Source organism: Rattus norvegicus, chromosome 9, assembly GCF_021556685.1.
Source record: "Rattus norvegicus strain SHRSP/BbbUtx chromosome 9, alternate assembly SHRSP_T2T, whole genome shotgun sequence".
Taxonomy (NCBI): Eukaryota; Metazoa; Chordata; class Mammalia; order Rodentia; family Muridae; genus Rattus; species Rattus norvegicus.
The window spans coordinates 56464934-56476388 of NC_141542.1; the positions used below are offsets into that span (position 1 = coordinate 56464934).

Here is an 11455-nt window from a genome sequence, read left to right on the forward strand (position 1 = left end):
TTTCTGTTCTTGTTGTTCTTGTTGTTGGAGACTGTGGTTCGTGTAGACAATGTGAGTGTATCAACCCTGCCCCGATTCCCCCTTCCACTTCCTCCCACGCTCCTCACCACTTCTTCCTAACTTCATGGATACTCTTTTACAAATACCTTTCACTTTTTTGAGAATTTTCTACATAGTATTTTGTTCACATTTAACTCTGTCCTCCCAGCTCATCCCATGAACAATATTGGACCCAATGGGTTAAAAATAAAAATAATAATAATAAAAATAGGTGGAGGACATACATTCAGTGCAAAGATGCAATGGAGAGCTCCTGGAGGGTTTTGGAGGGAAAGTAGGGGCTGGATATGACCAAGACACACATTTGTATGAAAAGTTCAAAACATAAAGATACTGTTTTTTAAAAGATGATAAAAATTCAGTAACTTGTTGCCTGCATGATTTAATTGCTTCCAATGGTGATATCTAGACTATACAATAGGAAAGGGATGCTTTCTTCAGCTTATGGTACTGGAAATCTGGACATCCACAGGCAAGAGAATGGAGTTTGACCCTTACATTACATCACCAAAAAGCTGGCAGAAAGTAGATTAGTGACCTGACTGTGAGACTGAAATCTATAAAACTCTTCAAGGGAAACACAAGCAAAGGCTTCAGGACACTTAACCTTGCTTGTCTTAAGCACTACCAAATGCAGAGATTAAAAAAGAGAAATCTGGTGAATGAGATTATATCGAACCTTTAAAGGGTCTGGATATCAACGGAAGCAACCAACAGAGTAAAAGTCAGCGTCCACAAAGAGAAGATGCCTGGGCATAGAGAGGTGGCTCGGGAGTTAAGAACCACGTTGGGCCGCTCACAACTGTCTGCTCTTTATTTTTAATCCACTGCTCCTGTTTAATGCTGCTCTTATGTGCATGGGTGTGGTCATCCTCGGGAACACGAGTAGCCCATGGGGAGCTATAGCCCATGGGGAGCTGCGTCCCTGGAGAAAGAAAATGGACTCTTCCTTTCCCTGTAACCATCAGCTGCCAATCGCTACGGGTGGAACATCGTGGGTCCTTCCCACCGTTCATGATGGAATTTTGCTTTTTTAGTCCTGTGCACATAACCACAGCCGATGTAAGTCTTTATGTGCAATAACCCTGTTGTGTCTGGAAAGTTCCATTTTGAAAAAGTCCCCTTCAACATCTGGCTCTCACCAATCTTTCCGCTCTCTCTTCTGTGAGTGCACTTAGGCCTTCGGGTGACGAAGGTGTGGTATAGATGTGCCATTTAGAGCTCAGTACTCTATGGTCCCTTATTCCCTTCGTACCAACAAGTTGTGAGTCTAGTAATGGCGGTCTGCTGCCATAAGAGCTTCCTTGATGAAGACTGAGGACCGCGCTAACCTATGGATATAAGGATAGGTATTGAAATATATCTAATAAAAATTTTTTAAAAAAGATAGATATTTATAGGGCAGTTTGATACTATGTGTACATTTGCAAAATAATGTTTGTAGTCTCTTCCCTAGGGCCTGTGACGTACCCAGCAAGGGTTCTTACCCCATTCCACAGTAGGAGGCATGAGTTTGATCTTGTGGAGTGGGCGTAAATCCAAGTAGAAAGTGGCTGGTTACTCTTGTAACACTGATACCACAATGACACTAATATATCCCATCAGGCTATCGTAGTTACAGGTTCTCAGCTGGGGATGACTGTTGACCGCGGTTTTTCTCCAGAAGCAGAGCACTATGAAACCTAACCCAATATGGAAGAAGCTTCTACATCACTATCAGCTTGAGTTTTCTTTCTTTCTTTCTTTTTAATATCATAGGACTCAAGTGTATACTATCTTCAAAAATAGGGCCTCATCATTAAGTTCTGGAGGATAACCAGGAGAAATAGCAATAGCTTGTTTTGTTTAGGGGGATCTTTGGGAGCCCCTTAGCTAACAATTCAAAGATAAATAACCTACACCTAGGACTTTCTGTTTCATAGCTCTACTGGCTGGTTCTGTGTGTCAACTTGACACAAGCTGGAGTTATCACAGAGAAAGGCTTCCCTTGAGGAAATGCCTCCATGAGATCCAGCTGTAAGGCATTTTCTCAGTTAGTGATCCAGGGCTGGAGGACCCATTTGAGTGGTGCCATCCCTGGGCTGGTGGTCTTGGGTTTCTATAAGAGAGCAGGCTGAGTAAGGCATGGGAAGCAATCCAGTAAGTAACATCCCTCCATGGCCTCTGTGTCAGTTCCTGCCTCCAGGTTCCTGCCCTGTGTGAGTTCCAGTCCTGACTTCCTTTGGTGATGAACAGTACTGCAGAAGTGCAGGCCAAATAAACCCTTTCCTCCCCAACTTGCTTCTTGGTCATGATGTTTGTGCAGGAATAGAAACTCTAAGACAATAGCCTATGGCATGTAGGAAAGGCATTATCTGTTGATATTGAGTAACTCCATTTAAACTTTTGATAATACACACACACACACACACACACACACACACACACGGAAACTTCTGAAATAGTATGTTTCCATCGTATACTTCAAACCCTCTTTAGTTTTGGTTTTCCCTTCCTGTACTCAGTCTTCTGCCTTGTCACTCACCTATCTCCCTCTCCACATATAACACCCTGCCCCATTATTCCCCTTCCCCCATCCCTACCACCTAGGCTGTGCCATCTCCTTCCATTGAAATTCTTTTAATGGCTACGTTCTAGTTTCCTGGCTTCTATGGGTCCTTTGCGTTAGACACACGGATCTAAAGACTCAAAGAGGACGTGCACCATTTTTGTCTGGACCTAGACAACTTCACTTAGAATGATTTTTTTTTCAGCTCTGTCCTTCTACCTTCAGATTTTATAATTTCATTTTCTTTGCAGCTGGATAAAGTCACATCATACCTATGCGTCAGATTTTCCTTTATCCTTTTATCAGCTGATATAAGTTTAGGCTTTTGTCATTTCTCAGCTATGAGGAATAGAGCATCGATAAACACTGTCAAGCAAGTGCCCCCGTAGTAGGGGATAGAGTCCTTTGGGTATGTTCCCAGGGGGATACAGTTGTATCATATGGTGGCTTACTTGTAGCTCTTTAAGGAACTCCAACAATGATTTCTACAGTGGCTGCACCAGCCTGCCTTCCACCAGCAGTGAATGCAGTCCCCGCCCCCACAACCTTGCCAACCTTTGTGGGCTTGGTTTTCTTGGCCTTAGCTTTTGTCACTGGGCTAAGACGAAATCTCAGAGTGGTGGCTAAGGGTGTTGAACATGGGGAGATATTTCCCTGCCGTTTATGTTTCTTCTTCAAACTGTTTGGTTCTGTAGTCTAGTTTTGACTCTCTCTCTCTCTCTCTCTCTCTCTCTCTCTCTCTCTCTCTCTCTCTCCCTCTCTCTCCCCCTCTTTCCCTCCCTCTCCCTCTCTAGGTGTTTAGGGTTTTGTTGTTGTTTGTATGTTCCAGATGTAATCGTTTGTCCTGTGTGTAGCTGTAAAGCCTAATTATGAGTGACACTCTTTCTGTGAGGGAGTTACGTTGTACAGAAGCTTGCGGGAAAGTAGGAATGCTTCATCAACCAGGAACCATGGTGGCCCACTGCAGGTGCCTCCAATAAGAGCATCTTGTAGTTGGGTTAGAATGGGAAACTTTCCAGGAAACCTCACAGGACTTGAATGCTAGTCTTGCTTTCTCTTCTCTCTTCTTCCCTGTGTGAAAGAGAAAAACAGGACTATGTGAGACAATGCCTCCCCAGCAGTGGGGCCTGACCCCACCATCACAGACAGCCTGGCATGAAAAGGTCTGGTGTGGTTTCTCCAGAAGAAAGACAAGGGCACATAGCTGCCTGCCCTGTGGCTCACCTCCTCTCCCGGCTTCCCAGGAATCCAACCCATGGCTCCTCCTTCTACCCAGACTCCTGTGGGCACTTCTCCCTATCTCCTCTCTTCAGTTAGCTCTTAGGTCAAGACCTCTCTCTGCAGGGAGCCTTGAATTTAGCCAGGCTACCTCCAACCCAGTCACCTTGATCCTGCTGCACACTTCACTCCCCCTAAATACACACATTTCAACAGCAAAGCTTGCATCTCAGCATGGTGCAGAGCTGGGCCAGGGAAGGGCGAGCTAGAATGCTTCCCCCTGCTGCTCAGACTTCCTGAGACACCCTGGACACATCCGCTCAGTGGCTATACTTCACCCTGGGTGGCTGGCACATTGTCCTTAGATACCAGGCCACTCAAGCCTTGTTCCCAGTTCTCCGTGGCCTTGCTGATGGTGAATTTAGATTTCAAGGCTGTCCTTGCACGGGGTGGTATCCTGTTCTGTAGAGCACAGCTGTGAGATGCCATGTTCCATGGATGGGTGGAAGCCTTTAGGCATTGGCCAATGTCTGTTCCTGGGTTGTTGGTGAAAGCAGCCATCCCCAGCAGACATTCTCTTGTTTCACAGTCTCAGGTTCAAAATAGCTTTGGGTAATACTTACACTTCTTCTGGAAGCCCTTTCTTCTGGTTTAGTCCTTGACCTACTTTTCCTGTCTGGGCGATAGCCTAGGTGAGTAGGATGGTTTCAGAGAAGGCTAAGGCAGAGGAAACAAAACTGAAGGGATGCCCCAGGGCATGATTGGGAAGCCCCCAGATCTGAGGGTGGAATTAAAGAGGTTCATCAGAAATATGGTCCACAGGAGACCCCTGTGGCTGGAAACTGCCCTAAGGTAACAAAACACTACAGAGTAGCTGAAGGAGGATCCAGGCAGGAATGCTGACATATGTGCACACACTTTCACAAACCTGTTCCTACCTGGCCTTGTCTGGAGATGTGCTTTCAAACTAGCCTCTGCCAATCATGCAATCTTCACAGGAAGAGGCAGAGAGAGGATCTTCCTGGTTTCCAGAGCCTTGGACCACAGCAGGTTTGGATCCGGGGAGGAGCAGATACAGAATTCCTTTCACCTAGACACCCCTCTCCAGTGTCCACCATCGAAGACTACATGGGCTTAAGCCAATAGAAAGTCTTCGTTAGCTGGCCAGTGACTACATTGGGTGTTCAGGACCCTAGTGCAGTCTGGAACTATCTCATGGTGGGCTTTTAAGCATGGAAACCACATCCTGGGTTGATGTGCCTCAGTTAGCAAGACCAGTTAGCCAGAAGTGGAACTACAGACTGCACAGTGTGAACAGCCTTGGGCACATCGGGCCCCCTGCCTAAGACACTGGGAAGCTTGGCTTTCAGGACACGAACCTAGATTGGCTGTGGTTGGAGTGTTTGTCTCCTTCTAACTCCGTGTTGGAACCTGAACTCCAATTCATGTGCTGATGGGATTTGTAGAAAGAGACTTTGGGCAGTAACTTGGATAAATGAAATCATATAATGGGCTCCCCACGTTGAGCTAATGGCTTTATAATAGGAGAGACTCATGTGTACTAGCTTGGTCTGGCTGTGCACTGACTGACTGCCACCTCATCCTGATGTGGCACCAGGGCCTTCAGTTGCGTCAATCACATGCTGGCCTCATACTCCTGAGGCAAATAAGTCCCTCTTCTTTATGAGTTAGTTTCCTCTCAGTTCCACAGCAGGTATACGAGTTTGTCATGGTTCTTGGAAACCTCCTGTAACCATTTGTTTCTTCCTTCAGTGAGATTTCTCCTCTGCTGGCCCCCATATTATAGCATACAGAGCTGCACTTTTAAGATGTCTGTCCAGAAGGAACAGGACCCTAACCAGGTGCCTTCAGAAACTCACAGAGCCAAGCGGGTTCCAATCCCATTTCCAGGAGCAACCCATTGTGAAGTCTTAATAAGTACCTTCCTGTTCTCAGCCTCTTTGTCTGGTAAGGACGCCAGCTACACCTTCAGGCAAGGAGAGTTAAAGAGAACTGAAGTGAACCACCAATTGCATGTGTCTACATAAATGGCTGCTGTGGCAGTGGACAAAGCATCACGCCTGCATCCTGGGTGATGCTATTGGGGCAAGCTTGAGTTGAATTTTGGGGCTTTGGGGCCCAGGATTAGGCCCAGGAAACAGCAGTACTGTGTCTAAGGGCTGCTGTGTCTATCTGCATTTCCCTCCCAATTTCTCTTGTCCCTCAAACCCCAACTGGATGTCCACTGAGTGGCTTTTTTTTTCCAGGCAACTTTTTACTTCATGAGCTTGTCACCCCCTCATTGGTTCACCAGTCCCAAGATGAGAAAGGACTCAGCCACCCACAATAATGTTATTAATAGGGATGTGGATCAGTTTCACAAAGAAGCCAATGAACCCCATGATAGGGAATCCAATCGCTGTGGCCATGGCGATCTTCTGGAATTCTTTTCTATCAGGTTTGGTGCATCTTTTAACCAGCCGAATCGAGTCCTTTACAAATTGCCGACTTGGCTCAACAAACTGCATTACCTGATCCACGTTTGTGGGATGGTGGTTTGAGAGGCTAGAGACACGTAGCTTAGAAGAGAATTGAACCGCCACTGAGTGGCTTTATCTTGTCTTCCTGGTTTTGTTTTTCCAGCCTCCTTAACTTCTCAAATAAAAAAAAAAAATTGGGGTTGGAGTGGGTCCTTAAGAATTAGCAAATTTCCAAAAGAATGAATGGATTGAGTTTTTACTAAATTCAGGACCTCAGAGGACAAACTGTGGACCTCGGGCCCTTCATCTCACACCACAGGAAGGCGTCCCAGGGTCGGCGAGCAATCTTGGTCCCATATGCTACAACACTAGAACTCCGAGCACATGTGGGATTCAAAGAACCTCTACCTCATCCCCATCTCCTGGCTCTTCAGAAGGGTCCTGCTTCCTCCCCAGGGAGAACTCACTCTGCATACTTAGAGGTGGAAGAAGAAGGCACAAGGCTGGCTATTGCTGTTGCCTGAAGAAGAGCCGGCTTCAAATGAACTTTGCTAACTTCAATACCTCTTAGACTTACTCACTTCACATACACTGGAATCCTCAAATCTCTTTTCCGCCCCGGCCCCAGGTTACACTTTGAACAGTTCAAACAGAGGCAGGAGACTGCAGATCTGGCTTTTTTGGCAGATGGGAGATTTAAACAGCAGAGACATTGCCGTAATTATTTCTTAAGTGCTTCGGGGTTGTTCCTTTCAAATAGTTGCCGCATGGGACAGTCTTGCCCACCTGGCAGAATTACGTATTCCCAAGTACTGGGAGGTTTATGGCAGGTCAGGCTGGAATGTTGGTTCTGATCCTGCACTGTTCCCTTGAGGAATCTTCTTAGATATGGGGATGGGCCTAACGGCTGGCCAATCCCAGCAAACAAGAATTTCCATCCTAGCATTGTATATTTCCCTGAGCTCTAACACATCTGATTAGCATCTGCTACTCATGCCTGGGGTGTTTGGAGGCAGCGCTCCTTCACCTAAACTCCACTTGTGTGACTTAGAATCTCCCAGGCAAGGCCATTAGTAAATCTTTTGTACAGTCGTCAATTTTATCGCCACACGTTTCGTCTACACCAGTGTGACCTGAGAGAATGGAGGCGGTAGATGAAAACTGAAAGTGGATCTTGGGTCTCTAGAGTCGAATTTCACAAGTTTTCAGGCAATGAAATAGAGCTTCACACATCTCCATACGGTGTTGGGACACACCAGCTCTCTTCCTGGTTCGGGTAGCTGTTTTTTCCGGGGTGGGGGTGGGGGTTGGGGTGGGGGTGGAGCTTCTGCTCCTGCAGAGTGCTGGGAACTATGTGGACTTTATCTTGTCTTTCTGCTTGACAGAAACCCCAGTGAAGCGGGGACGTCTCCCCTGGCCGCTAAGCTTGGCAGTCATACCCTGATAGAGCAGACATTGCCCCTGGCCGCTAAGCTCGGCAGTCAGACCCTGATAGAGCAGACATTGCTCACCAGGGCCACACGGATGCTCTGTGATAGGTCTGCAGTTTCCCTGACTATAATTGCTTCCCTGTACCACCTGGCCACCTGGAACGCTCCTAGGTTGGTTTCTGGGGTTGTGTGTGTGTGTGTGTGTGTGTGTGTGTGTGTGTGTGTGTGTGTCTGCCGGTCTTTTGTTCTGATAACTGTCACCGAAGAGTCAAGATGTAGGAAAGGCTGACCTTAGGGAGCAAGGAAGCACACAGTTAAAGAGGTTCCTGGGCCACTTGTCCTGAAGCAAATGGTCTCTGAGCCAAGACATAGGGCAGTATTATCGGTTTATGAGGGTTGCCATGACAACATGACTCAGCCCGACCGTCCCCAGCAGCACATAATCATGTTCCTGTGCTTACGGAGGCTGGAAGTCCAACATCAGAGTATCAGCAGGCCAGGTGCTTGTCTGTCCTTGGCTCGTAGATGGCCACCTTCATCTTCATATGACACTCTCCCTTGGTGCTTCCATTACTAGGCATCCTTCTGCACCAGAGAAAGTCTGGGTCATGGCTCATCTTTGCATATGGAGGAGAAGGAAGGGGCTATTGAGCTAGCTCCAGGGGTTGGGCTCATGACAGTGAGGGCTTTATTGTTCTCTTTCCCTCTCCTCATCTCCTTTGTGTTTGCAATCAACCTATGATATGGCCGTATATTAAGAAAATAGTGTTATTCTTTTGCGTAAGTGGTGCAGGCACAGGGTGGGGTGTGTTCTGTAGAACATGTTTTTGAGGGATGGCAGCAAACTTGCCTTGGTTCTGTCTCCCTGAAAAGAACAGGTGGCAGTTTGGGTTTGGGTTCACCCGAAGCTTGGCCAGAGCAAACATGTATTCAGAGCTGGGCTCTTGAGCTGCAATGCTAACCATTCCAGCTTAGAGCTGAGTTTTGAACCAAAGCAACAATTTAAAAAGCAGAGCAGAAAATCCCACCCACCCCCAAAACGCAGAGAAGCTGTAGTTTTACTTCCAGACCTCTGCAAGATCAAAGCTCCCACAGGCAGGGTTGGATAAGGAGATGCCCATCCCTAAAAGATGCTGGTAAGTTCAACACCATGTCTTCCTGATGGCCAGGAGGTTCTCTGCTGGGTTCATCTGATGTCCTGCTGACGGCCAGCCTGTAAGATTCCCGAACTCAGGGAGTCTTGAGGAAGAGGAAGAGGAAGGGTTGTAGGAGCAGAGAGGTCAGGAACACCACAAGAACACCTACAGAACCAACTAACCTGGGCCCATAGGGGTTCACAGAGACTGAACCACCTGACAGAGAACATGCATAGGATGGACCAAGGTCCCTTACACATATGTAACAGATGTACAGCTTGGTCTTCATGCAGGACCCCTAACGGCTGGAGCAGGGGCTGTTTCTGACTCTATTGCCTGCCTTTGGATCCCTTTCCCCTAACTGGGCTGCCTTGTCTAGCCTCAACAGAAGATGCTCCTAGTCCTACTGTAACTTGATTTGCCAAAGAGACTCATTATCCTTGGGAGACCTCCCCTTCTTTGAAAAGAAAGGGCGGGGAAGGGGAGAACAGGAGGTGAGAAGGAGGGACTGGAGGAGCAGAGAGAAGTAAGGCTAGACTGAGGGACTGGGGGGAGACAGGGGAGGGGAAACTGAGATCAGGCTGTAAAGTAAATAAATAACTTAATAAAATAACACACAGATATATTATAAGGGAGACTGCAAAGAAAAGGAAACAGAAGGAAAGAACCAGAAAGGGCTCCTTGCTTGCATCTTTCCCAAGCCATCATTACCTTCGGAATCACCTTACTGTCCTTCGTGGTTCTGTCTCTCACCACACACCCGCCCCTGGGTTTGGGAGCTTACTGTGTATCCATCCGTGGTTTGTCCAGTGAGATCTCAGAGTTGACTCATTCAGGTCAGAATGAGGTGGAGAGGTAGTCAGTCGGTTTCCTCCACTGTGACAGAATAATAGATAATTAACTACTGCAAAAGAGGAAATTTGCAAATTGTTTATTTGGCTCATATTTGGTTTGGGGTTAGCTCCTGCATTGCTTTGGGGCTTCTGAAAAAACAAAACAAAATAAACAGCCTCTCACTTCCTGGCAGGTGGGAAGTGAGACATCAGGAAGGGGCCAGGTCCCAATGACCACTTCTAAGGTCACCCCAATGACCTAACTTCCCTGTCTCTTAAAGGCTGCATTTATGTCAGATAAATGCAGGGTGGTGACCAAGATTAACACATGGGCTTTGTGGGGAATATTTCAGATCCACACTATAGCAGTAAATGATACTAGGTAAATGCTAGAAATACATTTTACCCCCTCCCCCAGCCCCTAGTGATGGCACACTTGGGAGTCACAAACCTTGCTCAGTGACAGTCAACAAAGCTGGACAGGCCTTCAAAAGTGGGCTCTCACCCTGTAGAGAGAGCAGGACATGAACAGAATATGAGGCCATAAAAAATGGAGAGAACTCCGTTCAAATGTCAGCAGGGGACAGGAAGACCTGCTCAGTAATAAGATGCATTTTGGCTCACTAGAAATGCTGGAGTAACCAGAGCTCTCTTGACCTGGAGCAGGACACTCCTTAAGACCTTTCTTACTGGGAAAACAGCGAAGCAGCTTCCATCAATCCACCACCTCTCACAGAGGGCAGACCTATGGCAGGGACCACCTGCCTGTGTAAAGTCTGCCTGATCACACAGACCATGCACGTCTACACTACATCAGCTCAACCAACAGCGCACCAACTATGTGGCAGGCATGGTGTTAGATTCATGGTCCAAGGGTGAGACCGCTGTAGCACCTTCCTCCAAGCAGTGCACATGGTTGTGTGGGAAGAAAAAACCCGGGAGAAGATTGTAGCTCTGAGGCAGGTTCTATAAGAACGTTACGGGTAAGACACAGTGGATCGCGAGTCAGTATCTAGGGACCAACACCTGAGCTACCCCAGGTCCAACTGGGTGGCGTATAACACTAAATTTATCCTTCTCTGTTCTGGAGGCTGGAATTCTGGGCTCAGGGTCCATGTGGCAGAGTTCTGGAAGCTCACCCTTATAACAACCGCCCTCCAAAGGCCCTTCCCCATTCCCTCACATCGGAGGCCAAGGTTTCCACCTATGAACCTGGGATTCCTAAATTGGGAGGGAACAAGCATTGAGCCCATGAGACTGAGCAGAAACCTTTTCGTTATTAGCCCACATCTTTAGAAAATAACTCCACCTAGTCTATCCAACCTTCTCATCCCTCTGTTCCTAGAAACCCAGCACAGGAAGTTGTTTATTCAAAATCTTAGTACCCACAAGGCCTTGCGCACAGCTCCCCTCCCCCTCTTCCCCCCACCGCTGCCCTCGCACTACTGAACAACAAACTCCTTCTGCCCAGGATAGTTTGGGCTAATTACTGAGCAGTAAATTGTCTGATTTTTCATATTCTGTTCGGAACTGCCAAAAACCGATAAAAGTGGGGCCAGGGTGGAAGAGAGAAACATTTTTTTTCTTTTGCTTTTTTCATTATTTTACCTACAGGATTCATTTGAGAAGGGGAAAATAGGCCTGCTGCCCTAACCAGTTAGTTGGATGAGAACAAATTCCTCATTAATTTAAAAACATGAAAACGTGTCAGCTGGAGAAGGCGATTAACTTGAGGATGACTGGGAACTGG

At 47.1% G+C, this 11455-nt stretch overlaps 1 long non-coding RNA gene and 1 pseudogene across 1 annotated transcript; both read right to left on the reverse strand.

Annotated features, from left to right (window-relative positions):
* Nucleotides 1–2887: 2887 nt before the first annotated feature.
* Nucleotides 2888–11072, reverse strand: LOC108352023 (uncharacterized). Its single transcript, XR_015629480.1, has 5 exons — nucleotides 11015–11072; nucleotides 10157–10211; nucleotides 9657–9748; nucleotides 8198–8321; nucleotides 2888–3679 (listed from the first exon to the last, which is right to left on the reverse strand). It is a non-coding gene; the product is annotated as an uncharacterized LOC108352023 (long non-coding RNA).
* Nucleotides 6137–6358, reverse strand: Sec61gl4 (SEC61 translocon subunit gamma like 4; annotated as a pseudogene).
* Nucleotides 11073–11455: the final 383 nt, after the last annotated feature.